The following is a 7120-nucleotide window of genomic DNA, read 5'->3' as shown; positions in this document are numbered from 1 at the left end:
CGTTCAGAATCCCTTTCTGCGCATGCCTTGATGGTCCGTGCCAGGTACTTTGCATGCTTTTTTTACCATCCCCCGTTTTGCGCATGCTCTAATGAATCTACCTCTGCACTGTGCCTGCTCTTTCCAGTCTTTGCAATCTACGCATGCAGTAAAGATTGAATGTCCAACCTGCGCACGCACCTTCTCGTGTTCACATTCTGCGCATGCTCTGATGATTAATACTGCACTGCGCATGCGTTCATGCTCGGTGGCTGTGCAATGCGCATGCCTCATGAACAGTGAGTCTGCACTACGCATTTCTGATGATCCATTACTCTGCACTGCGCATGCTCTGCTCTGTTGATTGGTGGCTCTGCACTGCGCATGTCTGTTGATTGCTCCCCTCTGAATTTGCTGTGTGGAGACGCTTGTTGGGGGATCTCGGCCCCTCTGGAGGTTCTGAGCGGTGGGGGTGTTCCTGTCCCACCCCCCCTGTCTCGTGCTCACTCAGATCTCAAAAGCTGAATCCTGAGCTGGGAAACTCTGCACAAGCGATGAAGCAGTCACTCTGCCATCATTCAATGGAGGTGAGCAGCAGGTGCCTGACACACTGAGCTGCATGTGACAGAACACACTGAGCTGCATGTGACAGAACACACTGAGCTGCAGTGACAGGAACACACTGAGCTGCAGGTGCCAGACACACTGAGCTGCAGTGACAGGAACACACTGAGCTGCAGGTGCCAGACACACTGAGCTGCAGTGACAGGAACACACTGAGCTGCAGGTGCCAGACACACTGAGCTGCAGTGACAGGAACACACTGAGATGCAGTGAGAGGAGAGTCTGTTCAGGGTAAATGGCGTCTAGGCTCTGCCAACCCCCCCACCCATTCTTCCATTAAGTCTTTCTCCTGTGAGTGTGATGGTGGGGGCAGCCGGTGGGGCGAGGTGCTGTGATTGTGGAGGCAAGGGGTGGGGGCTGTGATGTTGGGCGGCAGTTGGTGGGGGGCTGTGATGGTGGGGCACAGGGTGGGGCGGATAAACAGCTCTTTCCCTGGACATTTCCATAATACATTGTATCCGTCATACAAATGCTTGCAGTTAGATCATTCTTATTGTAGATGAATTAATCACATGATAATGTTTGCCTTCTCCAGACCTGAGTACTTCATTGGTGTTTCGTGGTGTTCATCAGAAGGTACAGAGCACAGACTGCAAAAGGTAAATAACTGCTGTGATATATATTTGCCTCTCTACACACGCTGTTCTTTGTGTCTGAGGTGGATTGTCTCATGGCCTGGGTACTCATGCCCCCCCTTCCACCGTCCCCTCTTCTCTTCCCGTTCTCTACAGTCACCCCCATCGTGCCCTGGGGGAGGTCTAGGAACCAAAAATGGCCCTGAACAATGTTTTCAAAGGGGCCCCGTGTTGCACTGAGCAGGAAGTATGGCTTAGGGTAAAAGTGTGGATTTTAAAGCACCTTTATGCATTGACCGTGATTAAAAAGTCATGTCTTAAATATGTTCAACCAATTTTAAGGGCCCTGTGCAGACAAATTTGACTTTCCACCCTATAAAAAAATGTACAGATCCAAGAATCTCTGCCCCCTCCGTCCCCTTATCCCCATCACAAACCAGAGCTTGATATGCTGGCCCCAAGAATCCCTGTTACCCCTGCCCCCTTCTCCCCATCACAAACCATTGCTTGATATGCTGGCCCCAAGAATCCCTGTTACACCTGCCCGCTTCTCCCTTTCACAAACCAGAGCTTGATATGCTGGCCCCAAGAATCAGTTACCCCCGCGCCCCCTTCTCCCCATCACAAACCATAGCTTGATATGCTGGCCCCAGGAATCTGTTACCCCTGCCCCCTTCTCCCCATCACAAACCATAGCTTGCTAGGCTGGCCCCCACAATCTCTGTTACCCCCGCCCCCTTCTCCCCATCACAAACCAGAGCTTGATATGCTGGCCCCAAGAATTTCTGTTACCCCTGCCCCCTTCTCCCCATCACAAACCATTGCTTGATATGCTGGCCTCAAGAATCCCTGTTACACCCACTGGTGAGGGTGCGGGGGCAAAGACACGTTTGTGGAGATGAACGAGCTATGTGCTTAGTTCATGCTGGTTCACATGCAGGACAGTGATCTCATTGGAAGAGTGATATGTTACATTCATTAGTTGTTGCAAATACCTCCGGCTTCAGCGTGAGAATGGAACCGCAGAGTTTTCCAGTCAGAGTGGGAACGAGGGTGGGGGCCATGTGCCCTGCGCGCCTGGCTGCTGCGAGGAAAGGGAGGAAAAACGTTTTTGTACTATCGCAGTGAGGCCTAGTCACCAAGGTGGAGTCGAAAGGGGGTACAAAAATGGATGCCCTGTGTCCTGCTCAGTGTTCCCATCTACGTAAAGTCAACCAACGTTAACATCGCATAAGGGCTAGGGGCGAACCCACTACTGGAGGCACTTGGTCCGAGTTTTGTACTGAGAAGTAAAGGATGAGAGGGGCCTGATGGACCCTCGCTCCCACACATTCCCCCCCTTTCGTTACATCTAAAGTAACGAATTATGACACTTTATTCTTTTCATTCTCCCTTCGGTAGTACTCAGCTTCAGCAACTGCTTCTTCCCATGCTGGGGTACCCTTTATTGGCATCCAGGCTCTGCATACACTTCTCAAGCTATTCCCTTGTCTTGCATATTCATCTGGAGTACATGTTAAGTATATCCCACCATTCCCGTCCATGTCTACCCAAACCTTGTTATACCATTGCAATTCTGTTGGTTCCTTGATTGTGGTGTGGTATAAATTATCGACCCTGTCCCCATATTGCCTGTAGATGGCAGTCATCCTGTACTTTGGAGGGCTGTGTTCCCCTGTTTGTATTTGTGCATCCATCATAGTTGCTACCGTTGTCGGTCGACCGATTGTTACCATCATCATAGTTGAGGTAGGCATACTTTTTGCACAACACCAGAGTCCTAATTGGCACACGCAGAAGAATAGGCGCACAAAGACGATGATGGGGATGAGTATTTTCAACATCACATTCACCCATGATGGTATCCAGCTGAACATGTTGTCAAACCATGTGCTTTCTTCTGCTCCTCCTTCTGTTCTCATCCTTTCTCCTAGGTTATGGACTGCTGTTATCACATGTGAGAGTGTCCCGTTATCTGCATCTTCAGATGGCACGAATGTGCAACAGGCCCCCCCGATTTCTCGGCAAACGCCACCGTCCATCTCTGTGAGGAGATCTAGAACATATCTGTTTTGCATTGTCATTAGGTGCAAGGCACGGAGCTCTATTTTTATAACGTTGAATCCTTCTTCAGTGTCGTTGGCCAGTTGGATAAGATCCCAGCGCACTATTTGTAACCATTTGGCATTCGCTCGTGCTTGGAGCCCTGGCGCTAGGAGTGATGCAAAAAATGTCTCTGCGGATGAGAAGAGCTTGTACTTTTGTGGGATCTCTGCGATGAGTTTTGATGATTCAGACGAAATATAGTTGGATGATCATTTGCTTCCTGATAATTTTGTTTTCAACTCATATTCTGACAACAGTTCGTAAGCTGGAGTTTCTGCCTGTACTTGTTGGGGCGCTGTTGATGGGTCTGCCGATTGCCCTGCTGCCGATATGCCAGCCGATTCTCCCGCTGCTCCTTGGATATGGCTTTTGGGTATTACCATCAGGGCCGTATGGAGGGTGGCTAAGGCGCAAGTACCTTTCCACGATGCAGGGAGATGCAGGTAAACTTGTTTGCCGCAAATCCAGTACATGTCCATAAGGGCTGCGGTGCTCTTCCTCATATCAGGTATTATTACTGTCTTGGTGCATTTCTTTGCCTCACCCATGTTCACCTTCCCTTCCCCATGGAAGCATAGTTCATTTGGTACTTCTTTCTGTATTTTTATGGGCTTTTCCAGTGCTGTTATCCATGTTAGTTTAGGGACATGTTGCGACCAAATAGGGGCACACATTTCCTTTATCCATTGGAAGGTGTCTTCAGATAGGCCCCGGAGCGCTTCTGCCTTGCATTCGATGGTTTCATCGTGCCACTTATTCTCTGCATACCTCGTCCCTTTGATGACAAGAAATGGCTCCTTGAGGCAAATTACTCCTTGGCGCCGGCTTGTGCATGTTCTCTCATTTTCCAGCCTTTCTATAGTGACGGTGTGTGCCTGGAAGGTGCTTTTTATCCTGCACAAAACTAAATGAGTCAAACATTGAGTCTCCGACAAGGGCACTTCCTGTGGTACCAACATTTCCGGTGTCCCTGATGCATGTGGTATGAGTGAACAGACATAGCAGCTTTCATTTGTTGCCTGCTTTGCCGTGGCACTCATGTCTGAATACCATTTGTTAGATTGATCAGGGTGGCAGGGGTCTTCTATTTCATCTAACCCCAGATCATGATGAATGTCATATCTTTTCCCTCCCGCCCCCTTTTTCGTCTCCTTCTCCCTCCCTCCTTGTAGCGCCTCACCTTTTGGTAATGTATTGGGAACATTCCAGCCCAGGCAGTGTCATTGCTGTTGAATATGACATGTGTATACTCATTAGTAGCAGCAGCGTAATATGAGGTAGGTTCTATGGCTGTCTGTGCATGCGTACTTGTGTTGGCTAGGTTGCTTGGCCAATAATAGTCGCCATCATATTCATTCAATTCATAATCATTACTCATATTTATGCCAGGATGTAACAAGGAGACAATTGTTGGGCTTGCAGCGGCGTGTTCTGAAGGTTGAGTTACATTTTTACCGCTAATACCAATGTTATATGTTTCTCCCCACATTGTCTTTGCTCCAGTCCATATTAGGTTGGAACCTTCTCGTATCAGATTAGCCCTGCTCCCCCCTTTGTGCATGTCATTAACCAGAGATAAGAGAGTATAGTACCAGGCCATGAAAAACAACATCACCGAAAACAAAACTGCAGCAGCGTTACAAATTTGTTAAGTCACCAGAATATGTACATATATATATATATATATATATGTATATATATATATATATTTACACTTCATGTTTACTCATTAATTCCGTTTACTATTGCTTGTTTTTTGTTATACATTAGTTTCAGTTATGTCCTTTTGATTTAGGCATTTCATAGCAGGAGAGAGGCATAGTGATGAAAAAGAGAATAAAAGGAAGAAGGATACAGACATTTGGCATGGCAAATCAGAGGGCACATCATTACTTTTGTCTTTACGGGTTCTTTTTGTTTTCTTGTCATTAAATCACATTGTCGTTATTTTTCAGCCTCATTTGTTGTTCCACTTGCACATTCCTGTTCACCCTGAGGGAGTGTACTATCGCGTGCCCATCTCAAATCTGAGAGGTGCACCCAATATTTCAGTCCCTTAACTTTCACTGCAGTGGGCGTACTATAGATCACTTCGTAGGGGCCATGAAACCTTGGTGAATTCCATCTCCTCACAAAACTTCTCAAGTATACCTGTGCCCCTGGCATCAGTGGCCCACTTGGGCTGTCTGCAGCCGGTGCGGTAGTGTCGGTTGCCACATTTTCAGTAAAAGGCGGTGCTATATGTCGTGCTATGCTGCATACTGCACGCGTCAGCTGAGTTAGGTATTCCTTAAATTCTTCCCCCAGTACTGTGGCAGCCCTGTGTGCATCTGATGCTCTCCTAATCGGGGAGAGTGGTGTGTGTATTCGCCTCCCAGTCACAATTTCATGGGGGCTCAGATGGTGGTCCTTGCATGGTTGCGTTCTGAGTTGGAACAGTGCTAGGGGCAGGCAATACATCAATTTTTTCTTTAATGTATTACACAACTTCGATAATTTACTCTTGAGCAGGCCGTTTATCTTTTCTACCACCGAATTAGCCATCGGACGATAAATGGAGCACAGTTTGTGCTTTACCCCCAAGAGTGATGTCACTTCCTTGAAGAGGTCATTCATAAAGTGTGTGCCGTTGTCTGACCGTATAACATCACATATTCCCCACCGGGAAAACACTTCTCGCACTAGAAATTTCGCTGCACACTTCGCATCTGGGTGGGGACATGGACCCGCCTCCACCCACCTTGAAAAGGGACATACCACCACAATTAGATACCTTTCTCCATTACATCTTTCTCCCATGTCGGCGTATTCTATGTGGAGTTCCCTGAATGGCCCTGCTGGTCGTGGCAAAGTGCCTTGCAATGTCCTCAATGTCATCCCTGAATTGTATGTTTGACATGTTGTACACTCTATGACAAATTTTGACAAGTGTTCCTGTAAGTTGGGGACAAACCAATGTTCCTGGATGTCTGCGGCGATGTGTTTCGCTACATGGGCATGGACGTGTAGCTGTTGGAATGCTACCTCTAGTAATTCCACCAGCATCACTACCTTTCCCGTTGTCTCCTGTCTCCAAATGAGGTCTGTTGCTGATTGTTTGCAACCCCGCTTGCTCCACAACATTTGCTCCTCCGGTGGTGCTCTCTTCTGTAGCTCTATTAGCTGTGCTATGGGTGTGTTACTATAGGCTTCTTCTAGTGGCTCTGCAGTGGCTGCCTTTACAATGCATTTGGTTGCTGGTGTTATATTGAAATATGAGGCCTCCTTCGCTGCCGCGTCGGCTGCCGCGTTTCCCAATGAGTTTGCATCTGTGTTGTTGGTATGGGCTTGGCATTTCACCACTGCCACTACTGATCGCTCCGCTAATGCATCTATTAACTCATTCAATAGTGCAGCGTGCTGTACTCAGGCACCATCCGCTCGTCTGAACCCCCTTCTACGCCAGAGGGATAGTCCTGAATGGACTGTGGTAGTTGCATATGCTGAATCTGAATATATAGTTACTGTGCATCCTTTGGCTGTGTGTAATGCTTCAATCAATGCAGTTAGTTCAGCCGCTTGTGCGGAGTAATGGGACGGGTGGCGCTTTTGGACAATTGTTTCATAACTATCTTCCTCCAAACGTATTACTGCCATTCCTACATGCTTCTCCCCTGTTTCTGAGTTTATTGATGCTGACCCATCTATGAAATATACTTCTCCCTCCTTCAGGGCATTTTCACTTGCTTTGGGAATATCGTCGCCCTCCCCCTCATAGGTTGCACAGTCATGTTCCTGCATGTCCTCCATTGTACATGGCTCTGTAATGAATGTTGCCGGGTTTACTGTTTCACACC

The 7120-nt window shown here is 47.8% G+C and overlaps 1 protein-coding gene across 1 annotated transcript in view; it reads left to right on the top strand.

Annotated features, from left to right (window-relative positions):
- The first annotated feature begins 351 nt into the window (after nucleotides 1-351).
- LOC138467406 (zinc finger protein 850-like) overlaps nucleotides 352-7120 on the top strand; it is a 451188-nt gene continuing 444419 nt past the window's right edge. Inside the window, exons 1-2 of the mRNA XM_069607355.1 lie at nucleotides 352-566; nucleotides 1139-1202. The gene's annotated coding sequence lies outside the window, so the exon portion shown is untranslated. The remainder of the gene's footprint in view (nucleotides 567-1138; nucleotides 1203-7120) is intronic.

This window comes from Ambystoma mexicanum, chromosome 4q (assembly GCF_040938575.1).
Source record: "Ambystoma mexicanum isolate Mex_15411 chromosome 4q, UKY_AmexF1_1, whole genome shotgun sequence".
Lineage (NCBI taxonomy): Eukaryota > Metazoa > Chordata > Amphibia > Caudata > Ambystomatidae > Ambystoma > Ambystoma mexicanum.
Note: the sequence above shows the minus strand (reverse complement) of the source record. Positions and strands in the feature narration are given on the sequence as shown.